Raw genomic sequence first — 21,374 nt, forward strand, 5'->3', positions numbered from 1 at the left:
TTTATTTTGACTATGGCAGACCAACACGGCTACCTATCTGTAACAGTGCTATCAAGTTCAGCACAGCATGGTGGACTGTGTACTCTTTGACCTGCATAGCAATATACCTTCAGCATGCGCTTCTCTTTCCGGAAATAAACATACCCCACCAAGTCTCTCCATTCCACCAGGTTTGTGTTACACTCATATCACCAAAATCTACCTTGAAACCAAGCATTCCAGCTCACTCATTTTGGCTTATCGGTTTCTAGGATTTTGCACAGTAGAACCTATACTGTGCATGATGTGTTGTTTCCCAATGTCTCTACCACCTGTGCTTTTGCTCCTGAGCGTAAGCATCTGGGAAGTGTGGTCTTTTCCAAAGACAATTCTCCATCTTGGTGGAAGGGAGTATGGGAGAAACAAAAGCAAGCGATCGAAACAAATGCAGCGATGGTGCAAGAGCAAGCCCCAAAGCATCTGTGTCGGGAAATGCAGCGGCGTTCCTTTATGGTACTGGCTTGGTTTCAAGCTGAACTTTCTTCCCTCATCCCCAAAAGAGAATTTGTCTGTGCAAATAAAGAAGTTGGTAGACCTGCTGACTCCCACTTCAAAAGTGACAACTGACTAGATCAGTAAGGTCATGTAAAAAGATAAAATAGTATTGGAAAATGATTCATAATGAATTGAAAAAAAATGTTTAAAATTACTTTCTCAAAAAACCTAGAGTCCTTTCTGTTGGGGGTAACTCGGACTGAAATCCCCAGGTGTCAGAAAAGGTTATTTATTTAGGTATGCAACAACTGCGGCCTGCATTTTGTTAGCCCAGAAATGGAAAGTGAGTGAGGTCCCAACTAAAGAAGATTGGCAACTTAAATTGACAGAATATCCACAACTTGCAGACTTAACATATAGAATAAGAGAGCAAGAAGACCATATGTTTAAAGAAGATTGGAAAACGTTTATTGAATATATGGAAAATAGCTGTGTACAGCTCAAAATGCTGGCAACATTAAGACAAATTCAACAGTGTAAGTAATCTTTGATGGATGTAATAACGGCAAACCAATTGGAATAGTTTTTGTAAAATATGTGGGGATGGAAGAGATGCAAAATGAACCATGGAAAGAGAAGAAGGAGAGTCACTGATATGTATGTAAAATGTTTATTTGAAATCATAAAACAAAATTTAATAATACTATATATATATATATATATATATATATATATATATATATATATATGCTTTCGTAGATTTTCACGGGTACAGGAATGCAGGTTTTGGTGTCTTCGGGTGTCTTCCCGTGTAAAAGTCGGGGTGTCAGTGCGACGTTTCGACGAGGTCTCACTCGTCATCTTCAGGCTGGTGCTTTCGGCTTCTTGTTACTGGAACAGAGCAGAATCTGGTGTTTGAGTTCCTATAAATACTGTTCTGCACGTATCGCAGAACACAAGAATGCCGTCAAAAAAGAAGAAAAAACTTCCTCTCTTTTCCAACACATGAAAGAAACAGGACATGAAATTAATTTTGCAGATTCCAAATTGCTCTTTAACATGGAACATCACCACAAGAGAATAATCATGGAAGCCATCGAGATAGAGAAACACCCTCACAACATGAACAAGCGTGACGACACGTCCCGCCTGCCAGACATCTGGAAATTAGCCCTCCCCACAAAAACCGACACCAGAACCAGAGGCACACAGAACGCCGTCACCAATCAACCACACCAGACCCAAACCCAGACCCTCTCCACAGACATATTACAGACTCCATCCAGTAGCCAAACTATAGTGGCACCTCCGGATGCTGCACCCCCCTGCAATCCCTACACAGATCTGGCTGGCACAAGGCACAAAACCATAGCTCGCCCCTATACACGAAGCCAAGCCAGAGCACAACTAAATGCAGCACAGCCATCTTCTCAGAAAAACTCTTCACAAGCTCAAGAGGTCAAGACACGAAAGCTTTAGCAACTAATCTACACTTAATGACCCACCCAGTGGTATTCAGAATATCACTCATGAAATCACTCAAGATATCCCTCAAGTAATTAAGATATCCCTCAAGTAATTAAGGAACAAAAGAAGAAAAGGCACACTAATCTAGGAACTTCCTCTCTGCCCAGAACGTTGGAGGCTATACACCACACCCCTCAACAGTATTTATAGGAACTCAAACACCAGATTCTGCTCTGTTCCAGTAACAAGAAGCCGAAAGCACCAGCCTGAAGATGACGAGTGAGACCTCGTCGAAACGTCGCACAGACACCCCGACTCTTACACGGGAAGACACCCGAAGACACCAAAACCTGCAGAAACCGCCAGAAGGCTCTCGGCATGGGACCTCAGTGTCCGGGTTGAACAATTTGGTTGGAGAGGCTCCTTCAGGTATACTGGGCCAAAGGCTATTAAGGGCTTTAAAGGTCAACACCAACACTTTGAATTGTGCTCGGAAACATACTGGGAGCCAATGTAGGTCTTTCAGGACCAACGTTATATGGTCTTGGCAGCCACTCCCAGTCACCAGTCTGGCTGCCACATTATGGATTAGTTATAGTTTCCAGGTCACCTTCAAAGGTAGCCCCACATAGAGTGCATTGCAGTAGTTCAAGCGGGAGATAACTAGAGCATGCACCACTCTGGGGAGACAGTCCTCTGACAGATAGGGTCTCAGGCTGCGTACCAGATGGAGCTGGTAGACAGCTGCCCTGGACACAGAATTGACCTGCACCTCCATGGACAGCTGTGAGTCCAAAATGACTCCCAGGCTGTGCACCTGGTCCTTCAGGGGCACAGTTACCCCATTCAGGACCAGGGAGTTGCCCACACCCGCCCACCACCCACAGCTGTCAACTTTCAGATTTGAAAATAAGGGTCAGCACCCTTGAAAATAAGAGATCAGCAGCCTCACCTGTCCTGCAGACAGTCTACGGAATATCTAACAATCCGGGATAGCAGCGGGAAACGGCGTTGGAATAAGGGAATTTCCCACAAAAAAAGGGAAGGTTGACAGCTATGCCGCCATCAGCCCTTGTCTTTATGAGAACCCAAGCCTGTGTCTGGAACATAGGAAGCAGCCTCCTACCAAGTCATACCACTGGCCCACCGAGGTTAGTATTGTCTACACCGGGGGTCGGCAACCTGCGGCTCCAGAGCCGCATGCGGCTCTTTAAAGCCTTTGCTGCGGCTCCGGGGCGTTGGCGAGGGGAGGAGGCGAGGGGCGGAGGTGACCAGCCTGCCGCCCGGCGGGCGGGGCGCCGTAAAGAAGAGCGCCCCCCTCGCCAGGCAGACATCCGCAGCGTGGGGAGCGTTGCCGGACTTCCCGGCAAGGCTCCCCACGCTGCGGATAGCAGCCTGCCGCCCCACAGGCATCGGCCAGCCCCACAAGCTCGGGGGACAGCAGGGAGGCGAAGCGCCGCCATCCCGCTGTTCCTCGACCTGGTTCGGTTTCCCCGACCTGCTTTTGGGGGGGAAATAAAGGGAAATTTTTTCCCCTTTATTTCCCCCCCAAAAAACTAGGTGCGTCCTATGGGACGGAGCGTCCTATGGGGCGAAAAATACGGTATTTTTATAATGACGAATGCCTCATTATTAATTATTATTTACATCAGGCACTGATTATGATTTATGGTACACTGGGGCCCTGATTAATTTTCTATGGCATTTTGGGGCATTGATTATTGGGCATAGCAAGTCGCGGTCGCGTGGAATTTGTGCTTTGTGACCGTTTGAAGTGGGGTTTTTTTCTTGGGAGGCTGGGCGGCACGAAGAGAGGGATTATTTTTATAATGATGAGGATGACATTGGGCACTCATTATGAATTATTATTTACATCAGGCACTGATTATGATTTATGGTTCACTGGGGCCCTGGTTAATTTTCTTTGGCATTTTGTGGCATTGATTATGCAGTCGCGGTCGCGTGGAATTCCGCGTGGAGTTAGTTGCCTGAAGCCCCTTTTTAGTTGCTTGAAGCCCCTTTTTAAACTTAAGCAGGTGAAAGTTTGGTGAATTGCTGCCAAGGAGTGTGGTGGAGTCTCCTTCTTTGGAGGTCTTTAAGCAGAGGCTTGACAACCATATGTCAGGAGTGCTTTGATGGTGTTTCCTGCTTGGCAGGGGGTTGGACTCGATGGCCCTTGTGGTCTCTTCCACATATGTATGTGAGCAGGTCTTCTCCAACATGAACTATATTAAAAACAAGCACCGATCACGCCTCACAGATGACAGCTTGCAAGCCTGTGTGAAAATGAAGGTGACGTCTTACAGCCCTGATGTGCAGACACTGAGCACTGAGGTTCAGGAGCAAAAGTCCCATTAACCTGGTTACCTGGTTGTAAATTAAATATTTTAATTAGCTATTAATTTGTCCTTTTTTCTTGAGATTGACAGCTGACTGCACGATCCTGTATATATAGCATTAAGGCCAGAAACAATATATGTAGTGTTATATTTGTTTTAAATGTTGCAATGTTTTTGCGGCTCCCAGTTGTTGTTGTTTTTTCGGAAACGGGTCCAAGTGGCTCTTTTTGTCTTAAAGGTTGCAGACCCCTGGTCTACACAGACCTGCTCTCTGGTATTTGGGCAGGGGTCTTTTCCAACCTTGCCTGGAGATGCCTAGGACTGAGCCTAGGAGTTTTTTTGCATGGGAAGTGGATGATCTGCCACTGGGCTATGGCCCTCCCCTGAGCTGTGAACATTTTCTGCATTTGGTGGGGAGGGGGAAATGATATTCAATGGTTAGCGATGAGAGCAGGTTTTAAGGTACAGTCATACCTCGGGTTACAGACGCTTCAGGTGGCGCAATTTCGGGTTGTGCACTGCGCCGAACCCAGAAGTACCAAAATGGGTTACTTCTGGGGTTTGGCGCTTTGCACATGTGCAGAAGCGCCGAATTGCAACCCACGCATGCGCACAAGTGGTGCAGTGGGTTGCGAACATGCTTGGATCATGAACCGCATGGATCATGTTCGCAACCTGAGCATCCACTGTAGTCTGGAAAAGTGTGCCTTTGTAACACATATCTTCCATATTTCTGTGTGTAAGAGGGAGTAGGACCTGTATTCTCTGCGTCCAGAACACTGCTATTCTTCCATCTCATCAACAAACCATTAGGTCTATGAAATTTGGAAAATACTACTTGGCACAGAATTGTATATCCTCTACTGTTTTGTTGCCCGTGCAAAGTCAGTTCCAGGCAGGTCTGAAATAAAAATGGGTAGAGAGGAGAATTAATTAGCTCTGAGAAAAGGTTTTTAATTCCTCCCCTAAAACAAGGAGAGAAAAATAGCAGCAAGCCTAGCGAAGGCGTAAAGCGACTGCCTTCTGGAACGATTCTGCAATGTTTCCTTTTGTCTAGTTCAAAAGGCTCGTTAAGATAATTCCTGTTTTTGCTTCTGGCTCTCAGACTTGCTTTTCCTCCTAGCCAATGCAAGTCATTACTTCCTCCCCTTGAAGGGAAAATCGGGACATGTGAACTCTTGCACCGCCTTGAATTGCGGGAGCATCTCTTATCGGACAAATCTAGTTTGCATTGCCCTTTTTGGGTGAAGAAGGTGGCAACGCCCAACATCTTCCCATAGGGTGTGTGAGAACCTCAGAGCTTGTGAAGGCTTCATTTGCAAAGGCTTTTATTTATTACTCATTTGCAGCAACTTCCCAGGGTGGTAGCAGTGTTAGGCTGCATCAGCACCATATATTTATAGTATTTTAATGCCAATTTAAACAGTCATGGCTTCCCCCAAAGAATTCTGGGAGTCATGGTGTGTTAAGAGTGCGGAGAGTTGTTAGGAGGACTCCTAAATTCCCCTCACCGAGCTATAATTCCCAAGCGTGGTTCAACATTCAATCCCTCTTCACAACACTGGAAATTGTAGCTTTCTGAAGGGAATAGGGTTCTCTTAAGAACTCTCAGCACTCTTGACAAACAACAATTCCCATAATTCTTTGGATGAAGCTTTATTCATGTCTATGCTATGGCCATTTGAACTGCCAACTGTAAGTAAATGAATTGCCCTTTCCTGATCTTTCTTTGATATACTGTACCCAAATAATACAATTTGGGAGTCATCTGGGATCTCCCTCTTTCTCTCACACACATAGAGACTAAAGTTGATATCTTCTAGTGATTGAAATTGCTTTTAGCAGTGAAAAGCAGGCTATACCTGTGTGTGTGTGTGTGTGTGTGTGTGTGTGTGTATACACAGTGGTACCTTGGGTTACATACACTTCAGGTTACATACGCTTCAGGTTACAGACTCCGCTAACCCAGAAATAGTACGTCAGGTTAAGAACTTTGCTTCAGGATGAAAACAGAAATTGTGCTCCGGCGGCGCAGCAGCAGCGGGAAGCCCCATTAGCTAAAGTGGTGCTTCAGGTTAAGAACAGTTTCAGGTTAAGAACGGACCTCCGGAACGAATTAAGTACTTAACCCGAGGTACCACTGTATGTGTGTGTGTGTAATATGGTACAGTGGACGCTCGGGTTGCAAACGTGATCCATGCGGGAGGCATGTTCACAACCCGCATCGTTCGCAACCCGCAGCACCCTGTCTGTGCACGCGCGATTCGGCACTTCTGCGCATGAGCAAAGCGTGACTTAGCGCTTCTGCTCATGCGCGAGCCCTGAAACCCGGAAGTAACCCGTTCCGGTACTTCCGGGTTCGGCGCAGTGCGCAACCCAAAAACACACGACCTGAAGCGTCTGTAACCCGAGGTATGACTGTATTCTTAATTACATATATAGGCCTGGCTGAATAGATAGGTTTTCAGGTGGTTAAAAGGAGGAACAGATGGTGCCTGTTGAAGCACCAGTGGCAGAGAGTTCTACAAGACTTGCCTGATGACACCAAAGGCTTTGTTCCTTGTTGTGAAATGAGCCTCACCAACTTGGAAAATGACCAGAGGCGCTCTTGCAGATAATCTCAGTGTTCGGTCTTTTAAGATCACACCTGCCATGATGCACAGTGCTTTCTGCCCCCGATCTTACTATATACGCAAAGCATTTCTAAACTGCTGCATATTTAAAATATCAAAGCATCATACAAAAGTACAAACATAAAACAGTGTGATAAAAGCAGAAATCTTGTATCAACAGATATTTCTGTAATCTGCATGCATACATGCATAATTAGGTTGCATTCCTAGCCCCGCTTTCCCAAGAGTAGGCTAAATACCAAACTCTGGGATTTAATTGTGAGCAGACATGGTCAGGACTGCACTTGTTAATCAGTTTCAACTAATCAGATTCATTTAAGATTTCTTTAATTGAGTGACAGCTCTGCCAAGACCTCGCCCTCTGTTAGATGAGGGTGATGCCTCATGCTTCTAATGACACATTCGTCTCCAAAAGCCTCTTGCCACAATAAATCTCCTATTTTATTATTAATACAGATTCTGCTATAGTCTTCAAAGTGCTGGAAAATACTGCTTTTTTCTTCTTATATTGCTCAGGAAGTATTTAACAGCTCAGTTCTGCAGATGTCTGATTAGAAGGCAGTGCGATAAGTTAACATTTGGCCTCTCCCTCATGTTTCCACACTTTTGCAATAGAGGGTTAATCATACTGTTCTGTGTCACAGGATCTCTGTACGGCTTACAACAATGTTTGTGAAGCAATCCCGGTGCTCTGAATTGCTGCATCAGTGCGAAGTATTGTATCCATCCCTGGATGCAAAACTCAAAAGGAAAATGTGCTGAGATAAGAAGCCGCTGGCTCTCTCTACTGGTTTCCCTTTTGTGTGTGTGTGTGTGTGTGTGTGTGTGTGTTTTGTATTGTATTATGCTAGTGTCGTTTCTGATGGATGAGGTAGGGTGTTTGCATGTGTGGTCACATCTGGAAAAATACGCTACTTTCTTCCCATTTGCTTTTAACCTTTTATTGTTTGGGCGCTCACCTCCCACCCCACAAAACGTGATGATGAGACAAGCACTAAGGCAGGCATAGGCAAACTTGGGCCCTCCAAATGTTTTGGGACTACAATTCCCATCATCCTCAGCTAACAGGACCAGTGGTCAGGGATGGATGGGAGTTGTAGTCCCAAAACATCTGGAGGGCAGATGCTTGCACTAAGATGTCTAAACTATGGGACAATACAGAAATGTTAATCTGAGAGGAGTAGGAAGAATAGGAGGAGAAGGCTGCTGGATTGGGTCCAAAGCCCATCTCGTCTACCACCCCATGTGGCTCAGGACCCTTATTCGCTGAGGACCGCCTGCAGTAGCGAAGTGTGGGCTGCCAGGGCAGGGCAAGTATTGCATCCCTTAAGGCAGTGTTTCTCAACCTTGGGTCCCCAAATGTTGTTGGACTACAACTCCCATCACCCCTGACCACTGGTCCTGCTAACTAGGAATCATGGGAGTTATAGGCCAAATAATAATAATAATTTATTACTTATACCCCACTCATCTGGCCGGGCCTCCCCAGCCACTCTGGGCGGCTTCCAACAAAATATTAAAATACAGTAATGCATCAAACATTAAAAGCTTCCCTAAACAGGGCTGCCTTCAGATGTCTTCTGAAAGTCTGGTAGTTGTTTTTCTCTTTGACATCTGGTGGGAGGGCGTTCCACAGGGCGGGTGCCACTACTGAGAAGGCCTGAGAAGGTTCCCTGTAACTTGGCTTCTCGCAGTGAGGGAACTGCCAGAAGGCCCTCAGAGCTGGACCTCAGTGTCCGGGTAGAACGATGGGGGTGGAGACGCTCCTTCAGGTATACTGGACCGAGGCCATTTAGGGCTTTCAAGGTCAGCACCAACACTTTGAATTAATAATAATAATAATAATAATAATAATAATAATAAGTAATAATAATTTATTATTTATACCCCGCCCATCTGGCTGGGTTTCCCCGGCCACTCTGGGCGGCTTCCAAAAGAATATTAAAATACTGTGATACATCAAACATCAAAAGCTTCCCTAAACAGGGCTGCCTTCAGATGTCTTCTAAAAGTCTGGTAGTTGTTGTTCTCTTTGACATCTGGTGGGAGGGCGTTCCACAGGGAGGGCGCCACTACTGAGAAGGCCCTCTGCCTGGTTCCCTGTAGCTTGGCTTGTTGTGCTCGGAAACGTCCTGGGAGCCAATGTAGGTCTTTCAAGACCGGTGTTATGTGGTCTTGGTGGCCTCTCCCAGTCACCAGTCTAGCTGCTGCAAAAACATCTGGGGACCCAAGGTTGAGAAAGGCTGCCTATTGCAGCCCTTAACCGGAGCATCCATGCAGTGCTGCTGCTGGACAGCTGTGGAGCAGTGGTGGGGCACATGTGTGAGAGAGCCCCACCGCCTGCCTGCCTCCCCTGCATGGCCAATAGATACAAGGGCCCATCTCCTGCCAGCTCCTGTTTAGGTAAGGTACATGGGATGGACAGCGCCTCCTGTTAAGGAAGCAACTGTAGAGGCATGCCCCTAAAAAATTCTGGGGCAATTGCCTGGGGCAATTGCCATGGTAACACGCCCCCCCCCATGCCTCTGACTGACTCTCCATATATGATCCAACCTGCGATTGTCACCTGAGGTCCTTCTTCATGTTGCCATTCCACAGGAGGTATGGAGGGTGGCAGCTCAAGAACCGGCCTTTTCTGTAGTGTCCCTGTCCAGGGAGGCTCACCTGGCACTCATCATTATCTTCAAGCTTGAGGTGGAAACTGTTAGAATTCCTGCTGCATGACTGCAGTCATGGGATTGTTGTCTATCACATGACGGTGTACGTTTTGACTCCACAGAGTGGGAAGTGACGGAGACAGGATATTTCTCTCTTTTTTTTATAAAATTTTAATTGGTTTTACAAAGTTTTTATAAACACAAACAAATAAACAAACACACAAACAAACATGTATAATTTCATATCCTTTCCCCCCCTTAAACCTTACTTCGTCGACTTCCCCATACCTCCCCTTTCTACATCCCAATTTCCAAAATTATTTCAGCAAATCCTAACACTTAATTTTATCGAATTTTTCCCTTATTCTTTTCTTTTACTTAATCTTTAACAGCTGTAACCCCCATTTTCCCCTAAAACCTCGACATTTTAACATTCATTAATTTTGCAATGTTTCTTAAGATAAATTTTGAATTTCTTCCAATCTTCTTCCACCGTCTCTTTCCCCTGGTCACGGATTCTGCCGGTCATTTCAGCCAGTCCCATATAGTCTATGACCTTCATCTGCCATTCTTCCAGAGTGGGTAGAGACAGGATATTTCTCTTACTGTGTTCCGTGAAGTGGGACTATTGTCCTTTGTTTTTTTCTCTTTGCTATCTGATGCTAGAGAGAGAGGGAGCCATGTTGCAGTGCTCCGTGTGTGTTTATATGTAAATAAAGTAGATTAACCAAAATGCTGAGTTGCTGAGGTCTGTTACGCAAACTACGAAGACTCTGCGGATCCCTAAGTGTGCCGGTGTCTGTTGGCATCGGTCGCTGTGATGTTTGGGCTGAGGAAAGCTTTTGAAGCTCCCGAACGATCGACCAGGAGGGAGAGAACATGCCAGTCGGGCATGTATCTCTGCCAGGGTCCTACTCAAGAGATCTTCTTCATCTGTGTGAAATCTGGTTCTTGCTTATTGGCAGTTGATAAACTGGATCTTTCTGGCAAATACAGCAATTGGTGCAGTAACAATATACAAGACCGTTTTTCAAAGCAACAGAGTATGCTAACCAGGAAGAATATTTAGAAAGCCGTGCATGGCAAAATGCTCTTGGACCTGTACTATGATGCCTGAAGTCTTAGCTTTCTTTAAGGGCCCAACAAAGTGTTAGGAGCTCAAATTTCAACACTGGTAGAAGTTTTGCTTTCAATACGAAAGTTCTTGTATCCAGGTTTTTTTCTTCCTGTTGCTCAAGTTGTACATTACGGGTACTTGGATATTTCCTGTCTCTTTTGAGGCAATCAAATACCAGCATGATGCGGGATGATGCCATTGCAGATCCTAATAGCTAAACAAAAAGGATAGCTCTGATTCTTTGCTTTCTCTTTCAACATTACAACTGCTATGCCTCTCTTTCAACCTTCAACTAGAAAAAACTAATTGCACAAGGTTCCTGTTTCCAAGAAATGGATCCTTTCTGGGAAAGTTGTTGGCACTGTGGATTCCTGTTCTTCTGGGTTCCTTTTGGTTTCTGTTCTTTGCAAACTCCCCCACCTGCCCATCAAAAAGTAGGCCCAGATCCAGCATCAGCTCCCAGCTCCTCACCTGTTCACAAAAGTTCACCACAAGTCCTATGTTTATATTAGCATGGCATTTATATGGTTTGTGACATTTCAATGGTTTGCAACAGTATGGTTTGTAACATCTGCAGAAGCATTAAATTGGTAGCAGCTGCATTCGACTCAGTCAATAAAGCATGAGACTCAATCCCAGGGTTGTGGGTTCGATTCCCATGTTGGGTGAAAGATTCCTGTATTGCAGGGGGTTGGACTAGATGGCCCCTGAGGTCCCTTCCAACTCTACAAATCTGTGATTCTGTGATCTGCGCTGGCCCAGAAAGTCTCTCTTGCAGAAAGGTGCAGAGAATCTGATTCTGGCAGCTGCTCTCAAAAGGAGTGGCCTCAGAGATCATTCTGAACCAGCCCCACAGAGTTCTGTCCTGGGCCCTGTCCTGGCGTGCTCTGGTCCAGGGGGTCACAAGGAGTTGGACACGACTAAACGACTAAACAACAACAACACCTGGCTTCGTACCTTGGGTTACTGACGCTTCAGGTTTCAGACGCTTCAGGTTACAGACTCCGTTGACCCAGAAATAGTACCTCGGCTTAAGAACTTTGCTTTAGGATGAGATCAGAAATCGTGTGGTGGCAGCAGGAGGCCCCATTAGCTAAAGTGGTGCTTCAGGTTAAGAACAGTTTCAGGTTAAGAATGGACCTCCAGAATGAATTAAGTTCTTAACCCGAGGTACTACTTGTGAAAAGGATCTAGGAGCCTTAGTAGACCACAAGCTTAACATGAGTCAACAGTGTGATGCAGCAGCAAAAAAGGCTAATTCTACTGTAGATGTTCAAGGGTCTGGAAACCAAACCTTACGAGGAACGGTTGAGGGAGTTGGGGATGGGAAAGGAGACTGGGAGGAGATATGAAAGCCATCTTCAAATATTGCAAGGGCTATCGCTTCTCGGCCTTTTGGCTAAGATCAAGTGCAAATATCGCAAGGGATGCCTCATGCAGGATGGAGCAATTTTTGTTTTACTCCTGCTCCAGAGGGTAGGACCAGAAGCAATGGCTTCAAGTTACAAGGAAGGAGATTCCCATCTGTCAGGACTTTTCCATCATTGCAGGGGGTCGACTAGATGACCCTTTGTGGGTGAGGGGCGTGTCCTTCCTAAATGCTGAGCTTCTGCGTTGTAAGAAATGCTAAACTTGGATCCGCTTCCCCTATTACTCCTTGTCTGGCACCCACCCGAGCAGCATCCCTTTCCTTTCCATGTATTCCTGCCTTTATAAACCTTCACAAATGACGTCATGAGAAGGCGCTGACGCGGCAGGTGCGGGGGTGACGTCACACCCGCTCCGGCCTTCGCTTTAAGCTGCGCAGCCTCCGGCCAGGCCGCCGCCAAGCGGTTTCCATAGTAACCCCGCGCGGCTCGGCAGTTTGCCGGCCCGGCGCCCCTCATTGGCCGAGGCCGCTTTGCCTCCGCTACGTCGAGGGAGGCGCGGCGGGGGAGGGAGGCGGCGGCCCGACTCCAGCCTATCAGGAGGCGGGAGCCGGAGGGCGGGGCGCCGCGAGCCGGCGCTAGGCTATATAAGGGCAGGTGCCGGAGCCGTTGCGTCAGGTGGGTCGTGAGGCGGCGGCGGAGGAGCGGGAAGGATTTGGTCGCGTGTGAGGGGGGGAAATAAAAAGAAAGAAAGCAAGCAGGTGAGTGTGGGAGCGCGTATTTTTTTCCTCAGAACCGTCCTTTGTCCTCCTTTCTCTCCCTTTATTTTATTTTATTTTATTTTATTTTATTTTAGTTATGGCGGTTCGCAACAGAAAAATAAAATAAAAACGAGAACACAATAAAACAAAAACCGAATACTCGAGTTTTCAAAATACCTTATTTTCTTAACCATCGACGTGGTGGGACCCCAGAGGCTCCACCTCAATTAATTTTAAGGGGTTTTTTTTTGGGGGGGGGGAGTTAGGAGAGGGTCTGCTCTGCTTACCATCAAGCCTCCACTGTCTCCTGGGCATTTATTGGATACATTTATGTATTTTTTTAAAAAAAACCATGCACACACAGAACAAGAATGCATTTTGAATGTATACGTTATACTTGACTTCTGTAATGTTTCATCCTGGGTTGTTTTGTTAGGTGCTTTAATGTAGGTTGTAAACTGCTTTGATGCTGGGGTTTTGTTTTGTTTTTAATTAGAAGTGGTATGGACATGAAATTAATAATAATTGTAAAGTATTTCTAGGGTGGCTAACAACAAAGATCAGAATAAAGTGGTAAGTTTCAAAAAGGAAAGAACAAAGGGTTTTTGTTTTCTTGGCTGGCTTTTTTGTGGTGTAATCTTATTAAACTCCTCTTTGTTTTTTCCTCCCAATAGAATGACTAAGATTTTTCAGCAATCTCAATCTCTCTGTCTCAGCAGCAAATGTACTGAAATAGCATTTTATTTAAATTTACTATCTATGCTGTTTTGTTTTGTTTGAAAAATCTTAGCCTTCCCTTAAAAACAACAACAAACCCCTTTCTTCCCTGATGTATGTGTCCAGGTGGCATTTTATTTTATCTTCTAGGCCGCTTTATTTTGGTTATTATTTTTAAGCAGACCTATCTTGCTTGCTGAATAGCACTCCCAGCCCTTCATGTTGCAATCCTTCTTATTCCTGGTGCTTTACAGAGCAGAGGAAAAAAGTGTGGGTCCCTGCCCTGAGGTGCTCAGTCTTGAAAATTTATTATTTTGGGAGCTGGAGGTGGCAGAAGGCATGCGTGTTCCATTAACATTTAAAACAATTATTTTCCCCCAAAGAATATTGGGGAACTGTAGTTTCTCTCTCAGAGCTGCAGTTCCCAGCACCCTTAAACTAAAGTTCCCAGAACTCATGTGCTTTAAATGTATGTTGTGGATCTGGCTTTAGGCTCTGTTACAGTAGGGGGTGAGGCTTAAGCCAGAGGCTTAGAAGAATATTCATACCAAATCAACAGCGAGATAACTGTAAAGTGCAGAAACACTGTGCAAGTGCATGCTAGCCCTTATTTTCCCTGCCCCATGATAGACCCTCCCAGACAGGAGCTTCTCTCTCTCCCTCTCCTGTACCAGTCACTGAAAGTCCGTCTGCCACTTTTGCAGGGCCACAGGTGCCCCATGAGGGACGCGGGTGGCGCTGTGGTCTAAACCACAGAGCCTAGGGCTTGCCGATCAGAAGGTTGGCGGTTTGAATCCCTGCAACAGGGTGAGCTCCCATTCCTCGTTCCCTGCTCCTGCCAACCTAAGCAGTTCGAAAGCACGTCAGAGTGCAAGTAGATAAATAGATACCGCTCCAGTGGGAAGGTAAACGGTGTTTCCGTGCGCTGCTCTGGTTTGCCAGAAGCGGCTTAGTCATGTTGGCCACATGACCCAGAAGCTGTACGCCGGCTCCCTCGGCCAATAAAGCGAGATGAGCGCCGCAACCCCAGAGTCGTTCGCGACTGGACTTAACAGTCAGGAGTCCCTTTACCTTTTATGGTGTCCCAGAAGGGGAGACACCAAATCGATACATTTGAGGTGACCCCCACAGACACCAGTGTTTTGCAGCATGCTCAGTTTCTCTCTTCCCATCCTGAAACACACTCTTGGGCTGAGTAGAATCTGTTTGCCTACCTCTACACAGCAGCAGTTAATGAGGACTGACCCATGCACCAAATTGCTGTTAAATTAGTGCAAAAAGTTAAAAGGTCTCAGAGGGTAGTTTAAAGGGCAAAGGGTAACCTGTTTTAAGTTCACTTCCTTTTTCTCGATAACCTGGCGGCCAAGATGTTTTGTTATCACCACCTGCATCATGCCTGACTTTGTCTCTCCCCATCCTGAGGTCCACCTGGTCCACCTCTGCACACGGGCAGCTAAGTAGCACCATCCCATGTGGTCAAATTGCTGGTATGCTTGTACAGAGAAAAAGTCTTACATATTGGCTGCAGATGTGAAGGGCAGAAAGTAAGATGTGTGAAGCTCACCTCCCTTTGAAACCTTTGGCTAATTTATTTCCCTTGCTGCTGTGAGTCCTGCCTTCCTAGCTGGATGCATGGACTAGTCCTTGCTCACATTCTCCTCCTCCTCCTCCATAGCAGCCAGCTCTTGAAAGATGAGGCTGCAGGAAATCTAGTGTTGTCTTTGCTGGGGAGGGAACTGGTCCAGGGATGTGAGAGTACATTTGAAGGCATGCTTACCCAAAAGCTTTTCTCACCTCCAAGAGCCTTTTAAGCTGGTGTGTGTGTGTGTGTGTGTGTGTGTGTGTGTGTGTGTGTAAGTGCCCATGGGTCCCCTTGGAGCTTTAAGAATTCAATGGAGTCAGGGGCTTGGGCACAGGTCTCATACATTCCCCTCAGCTGGACTCTTCTCCTGTACTGCCCCAGGCTGAAGGCAGGGAAGCAGTAAAGGTAAAGGGACCCCTGACCATTAGGTCCAGAGTTGACCGACTCTGGGGTTGTGGCGCTCATCTCGCTTTATTGGCCGAGGGAGCTGGCGTACAGCTTCCGGGTCATGTGGCCAGCATGACTAAGCCGCTTCTGGCAAACCAGAGCAGCGCACGGAAACATCGTTTACCTTCCCGCCAGTAGATACCTATTTATCTACTTGCACTTCTTTGACATGCTTTTGAACTGCTAGGTTGGCAGAAGCAGGGACCGAGCAACGAGAGCTCACCCCGTCACGGGGATTCGAACTGCTGACCTTCTGATCGGCAAGTCCTAGGCTCCGTGGTTTAACCCACAGCGCCACCCGCGTCAACTTCTTTCCCTATACAGTAGTCTAAACTTGATCAATAAGGGTTGCCTGCATGGTGCTTTTTGGTGCTTTCTGCTGCTGAGGCAGCATGATCACAGGAGAGCAATGTATATGTGTAGCCTGTAGTCTGTTTGGGCATTTTGGGAAAGCTATTGCTTTTTCTCTTCCTGTTTTTTTTTTTAAAAGAAAGAAAGGAAACCACCTTTATTTCCCCCTGGCCTATTTGGGCACCCAGTGTAGAAAGAGGATTATTTCTGTAATACTATTCCGTTTACACAATACCTTACAATTTTCATCTCGTGTCCTCAAGGTGAGGTGAGGCAATGACTTAACAAGGCCACGAAGGTCACTCCTCATGTTGGTGAAACTTTTGTTTTCAGAAGGAGTTGCATAATGCTAATACCAACTTTCCTCATCTACTCCCCCCCCCCCCAACTGCAAACATATGCCTTAAGAATCTAGGGCAAATTGTATCTTCCCAATTAGAATATTTAGAGTGCAGGTGCAGAGGAGAGGGAGTTTTCTTCTTACATTCCAGAGTTTGCCATTAAAATGTGCAAAAAATTAAAAATGTGTATACTGTAGTTAATTGTCTTGAAATCCCACTTTATCAAGTTGCTAGTTAATAATTTAAGTTACGCTCATTTTAATAGAATGAGGGCACAACCACCTTTCTCTGGATTGCATTCAACGTGGCATCCTGTTGTGCTGTAGGAGGCTGATGCCTTTAATGGAAATGTGAGGCGGCAACTGTCTGTCCCAAGAGACAATGGGAGAGTGCACCAATGGGGATGAAGTCAAACTGTTGGAAGGGAGGGACATGTTTTGTTGCAGCTGGGGCAGATCAAGGTGTCCAGTTGTGCTGCTGCAGATGCACCATGGCGTTTCTTCTCTCTGCAATCATCCCTGCGGTCACTTCTCCTAGTCCCTGCCGTGGATGCACAACCTGACTGTCTGTCTCCAGGCACTGCGGTTGTCTGCAAGGGATTCCCACACAGCAGGGTTGATGCTGCTTCATGTCATGTTTGCAGACATCTTTATAACACAGAGTTGGTCTGCCAACAGGCCTACTACCTGAAGCCAGCTCCCTGCAGAGCATGTCATAGAATCATAGAGTTGGAAGAGACCACAAGGGCCATCGAGTCCAACCCCCTGCCAAGCAGGAAACACCATCAGAGCACTCCTGACATATGGTTGTCAAGCCTCTGCTTAAAGACCTCCAAAGAAGGAGACTCCACCACACTCCTTGGCAGCAAATTCCACTGTCGAACAGCTCTTACTGTCAGGAAGTTCTTCCTAATGTTTAGGTGGAATCTTCTTTCTTGTAGTTTGGATCCATTGCTCTGTGTCCGCTTCTCTGGAGCAGCAGAAAACAACCTTTCTCCCTCCTCTGTATGACATCCTTTTATATATTTGAACATGGCTATCATATCACCCCTTAACCTCCTCTTCTCCAGGCTAAACATGTCCTTGGGGATTCTGCCACCTTCCGTTCTGTGTACATGACTAAGCCAGTGAAGACCTTTTGAGATAGAAGTGCGAATGTTCTGGGAATGTGGGCTTAAAAAGAGAAAACAAACTATGCTTGATTTTGCACTTTGCAAAAGTTCTGCAAAGTTCAGGTATCAAATTGCGTAGAAATTAATGGCAAAGGTGCTGCCTGCCGCCTTCCAGAAATAAAACGCATCACGGTCTGCATTTCATTTCAGTGCCACTTAATGTTGAATTCCAACGTTTGTCTTTCACTTTCCTCTGAACTTCTATTTCGTCAGCATTTTTCAAAAAAAGTCCTTGCACGTGTTGCTGCAGCAGCACTCCATTCCTGCAGTAGCCGAAGAGGCAATGGGAGACCCATAAATCGTCCACTAACTGTGCTGCAGGCAGTGCATAGTAACTGCTGCACAAGCTATATTGCTCAATGCAGTGTGTGAGCCAGAGGTTAACCTAGCACTTAGCTGTCATGAGCTAAGAGTTATGGGTTGTAATTTAAGAGCGCCTTGAAATCAAAATGGGCATTGCAGTTGTTAAAAGCAATTCCAGGAAAGGAACTTGCTGTAATAGACCTAGAGACATAAAAGTGAGAATCTGCGTAAACATGGGAGTGACGTTGCACACTGTTCAGTGCTGCCAAGAAGTTAAAAATGAAATCCTCTTATTAAATGGATAATACGTCTAGTCTAAAATTGCCTTGAAACAATAATGACATGGGTAAAAGGTAAAGGACCACTGGACGGTTAAGCCCAGTCAAAGGCAACTATGAGGTGCAGCACTCATCTCAATTCAGACCAAGGAAGCCGGCGTTTGTCCACAGCTTTCCGGGTCATGTGGCCAGCATGACTAAACTGCTTCTGGCGCAACAGGACATGACGAATGCCAGAGAGCATGGAAATGCCGTTTACTTTCCCACCACAGCAATACCTATTTATCTATTTGCACTGGTATGCTTTCAAACTGCTAGATTGGCAGGAGCTGGGAAAGAGCAATGGGAGCTCACCCCGTTGTGCAGATTTGAACCCCTAACCTTCCATTCGGCAAACCCATGAAGCTCTGGTTTAGACCTCAGCGCCACCCGCTCCCCTGAATAATGTAGGGTACAATTCAGCCCAAGTAAATACTTTTGAATCTCATTGATTGCAGTTGGGAAGAGTTAATTTGTAGTATTTTTGATAAAGAAATCCCCACACAGTCCCCATGCAGGATTTGTTCATAAAAATAAAAGGGTGGTGCACAAAATATTTTATTTTGCTTGAGGAAAAAGCCATTGAACAACGTTCTTGCATTCTCTGATCATTTACAGCATGTTGGGTGGGGTGGGTTTTGCAACACTTCTCTATCAATTAAGGAGAAAAGAAATTGCATTTGGAAATTATATTTCCCTTGTAAAAGAACATAGAAGAGAAGGTTGGCTACTGTCCACTGTCATCCCTATGTCTCTGCAAGTGGAATGAAATGCATCCTGTCAGTTCCTCTCCACTCCTCCTCCTCTAAATTTTTTGATCCCCAGGAAGTGCAAAATATGGAGATTCCAAGGACTACTAGAAAATGGAAAAGGGCAGTAAAGCAGAGGGGGAAACAGCTCTTTAAGGTCCCAGGGATTCCTGTTGCCTGGTATGAATACAATTCATCAATCACTGCATTGGCTTCACTCATTGGCTAAAAGCATGGATAGGTGGGAGCAGCCAGGTTGGGTCGTTTCACCAAAATAATAATAATAATAATAATAATAATAATAATAATAATAATAATAGAAGAGTGCTTGCACAATTTGCTTAATTTTCCTTCTAGGGGGGCTTTTTTTTTTTAATGATAGCTCAGAGTTTGAATCCTCTGTGGACACTGGCAGGTGCAGTGTTGGTGACTTCTGCTCAGTAGCAGAGTCTGCACAAATTGCGAACTTCTTCCTGACTGCCAATCCATTCGTAGCAGAAATGGCACTGTCCAGGCACAAGAGGGAGGTATTGGCAAGTTCAGGGGAGCCCTGATGCTTGCAGAAATAGCAAGCGGAATGGGAAAAGGTGGAAACCCCTAACAGGAGACACCTCCCAAAACAACTCAGCGAGCACTGAACATACTATGTGTGAGAGGACGGGGGTTTTTTTTTGGGGGGGGGATGCCAGATGGGGAGTTGGATATCTGGATACCTGAAACGGAGTGCTTTACACTGCAGCATTTTGTTGCAGGACTAACTTGCAGTTTTCTAATGCTGAAAACTTTGGGTGTGAATATTGTCCCTTTGGATGGCTTCTCCAAATAGCAGTGTGTTTAACTTTAATTGGACAGCTATTAAGTACATCAGTGAAAGAATTATGGTAGTTTGATATAGCATAATCTCTAGTTTTCCCATTTTGTTCACTGGAATCTACAGCTCTTAAAAGCTTCAATTCAGCTTACCTAAGGACCAAACTACAGGGTACATTAAGTTACTCTTCATAAAAGCATGCTTGTTGCTACCAGTTTTCTTCTGTAGAAAACCAGCTGGTGGGTCATAGCCCAGTTCCTCAGTTTTCTTTAGAGGCCTTCTATTGATTTCATGCTTCAAATTGCTACCCTCTCCCCTAAATTTGTTAATTACAGCAAAAGAAGACCTTCAGGGTCCCTAACTCTCTCTGAATAGCCTTATTGTTGCTGAATGAACCTGAGGTCTGCCAATTTATGCAAAATGTTCTTGATTTCTGTGTGCGTAGCAGGTGCCTAGGTTACGTTATCACTCTGGAGATCTGTCACGCTGCAGCCAGAGAGTATTACTTCTATTACCTATCTGCCAGCAGTAAGGCTTACATAACTTTGTTTTTAGAAGATAGGAAACTGCCTGGTACTGATGAGTCACACCATTGGTCCATCAAGTTTGTGTTAATAAATTTAAATAAGTGTAAAAAAAAATGCCCCACCATTCATACTTTGTGATCCATCTTATATTCTTATATATATAGTGTGTGTGTGTGTGTGTGTGTGTGTGTGTGTGTGTGTGTGTGTTTGTTTGTTTAGGGACGCTTTTAATACTGGATGAATCATTGTATTTTAATATTCTGCTGGAAGCCACCCAGAGTGGCTGGGGAAAGCCAGCCAGATGGGTGGGGTATAAATAATAAATTATTATTATTAAATAATAATTATCACCATCATCATCATCATTTCAGACTAAACCTTAGAGGCTTTTTAGTTTACCAGTTGTGTAAATTGAAGTACTATTGGAGAGTTTTTAATCTTTATTTTTAAGCCAAACAAACCCAGTTTATAGTACCATTACTTCAGTTTCCATTAAAACAATAGTCGGCAGGTGTTAATTTAGGATAAAGTATTAATCCAGTGAACCAGGCAAGCAGGCCCTGTATTATTAGAAAAGCAGCATTGCTGTTGCTTCTTGTCTTCAAAGTTCTGTACCCATTGTGTGGTGACGCTATTTTTAAATCAAACAACCTGGATTATGATGTGTGTTTTGTGCTGATACCATGTGTTCTCTCACACACCCTTTTTCTGTGTAATGGACAACTCCCACTCTTTCAAGAACTCCAATTGGCTTGACGGAGAGAGGCTGTGCCCTATAAATGTCTCTCCCCTCTTCTTTTCCTTTTTGCTTTGCAAAGCCACTGGCAAAAAAGGGGAAGGTAAGCTGAGGAAAAAAATATTATTGTATTGGGAAGAAGGAAGACACTGTTTAAATATTTGCTTTTTAGAATTTTTTTTCCAGTTGCATTTAGAATAAATGAATTATCTCTAGTTTGATGGCTTCTCTTAGATGCTAAATGGGACCCAGTCAGTATAATTTTAATAACCAGACACAGATATCATTTTTCCTTCATGTGCTAAGGCTTAGCACTATTACTGATCTACATGAAAAGTAGTTTCCGTCAGTTGGTGATGTGAGGATTTATGTAAGTTCCGAGAGTATAATGTGTGTTCTTGTATTCATGTATATCAACTTTAGAAGGTGTGTAGCTTTCAACCTTATTGAAGCACTTTAATGCCCTTTTCTATCTAATCATTTAATACCCCAGTATAATGTAATCAA

General features: G+C 45.1%; 1 protein-coding gene across 2 annotated transcripts in view; it reads left to right on the top strand.

Annotated features, from left to right (window-relative positions):
* LOC309529522 (L-threonine 3-dehydrogenase, mitochondrial-like) overlaps positions 1-21,374 on the top strand; it is a 444,872-nt gene that overhangs the window by 409,495 nt on the left and 14,003 nt on the right. The window contains exon 1 of one of the 2 annotated variants that reach the window (XM_082217820.1): positions 20,834-20,970. The exons of the other annotated variant lie outside the window; for it this stretch is intronic. The gene's annotated coding sequence lies outside the window, so the exon portion shown is untranslated. Of the gene's footprint in view, positions 1-20,833; positions 20,971-21,374 lie in introns of those variants that run through there. 2 annotated transcript variants of the gene reach the window in all.

The sequence above is a fragment of the Podarcis vaucheri genome, assembly GCF_965113315.1.
Source record: "Podarcis vaucheri genome assembly, chromosome: 3".
NCBI lineage: Eukaryota > Metazoa > Chordata > Lepidosauria > Squamata > Lacertidae > Podarcis > Podarcis vaucheri.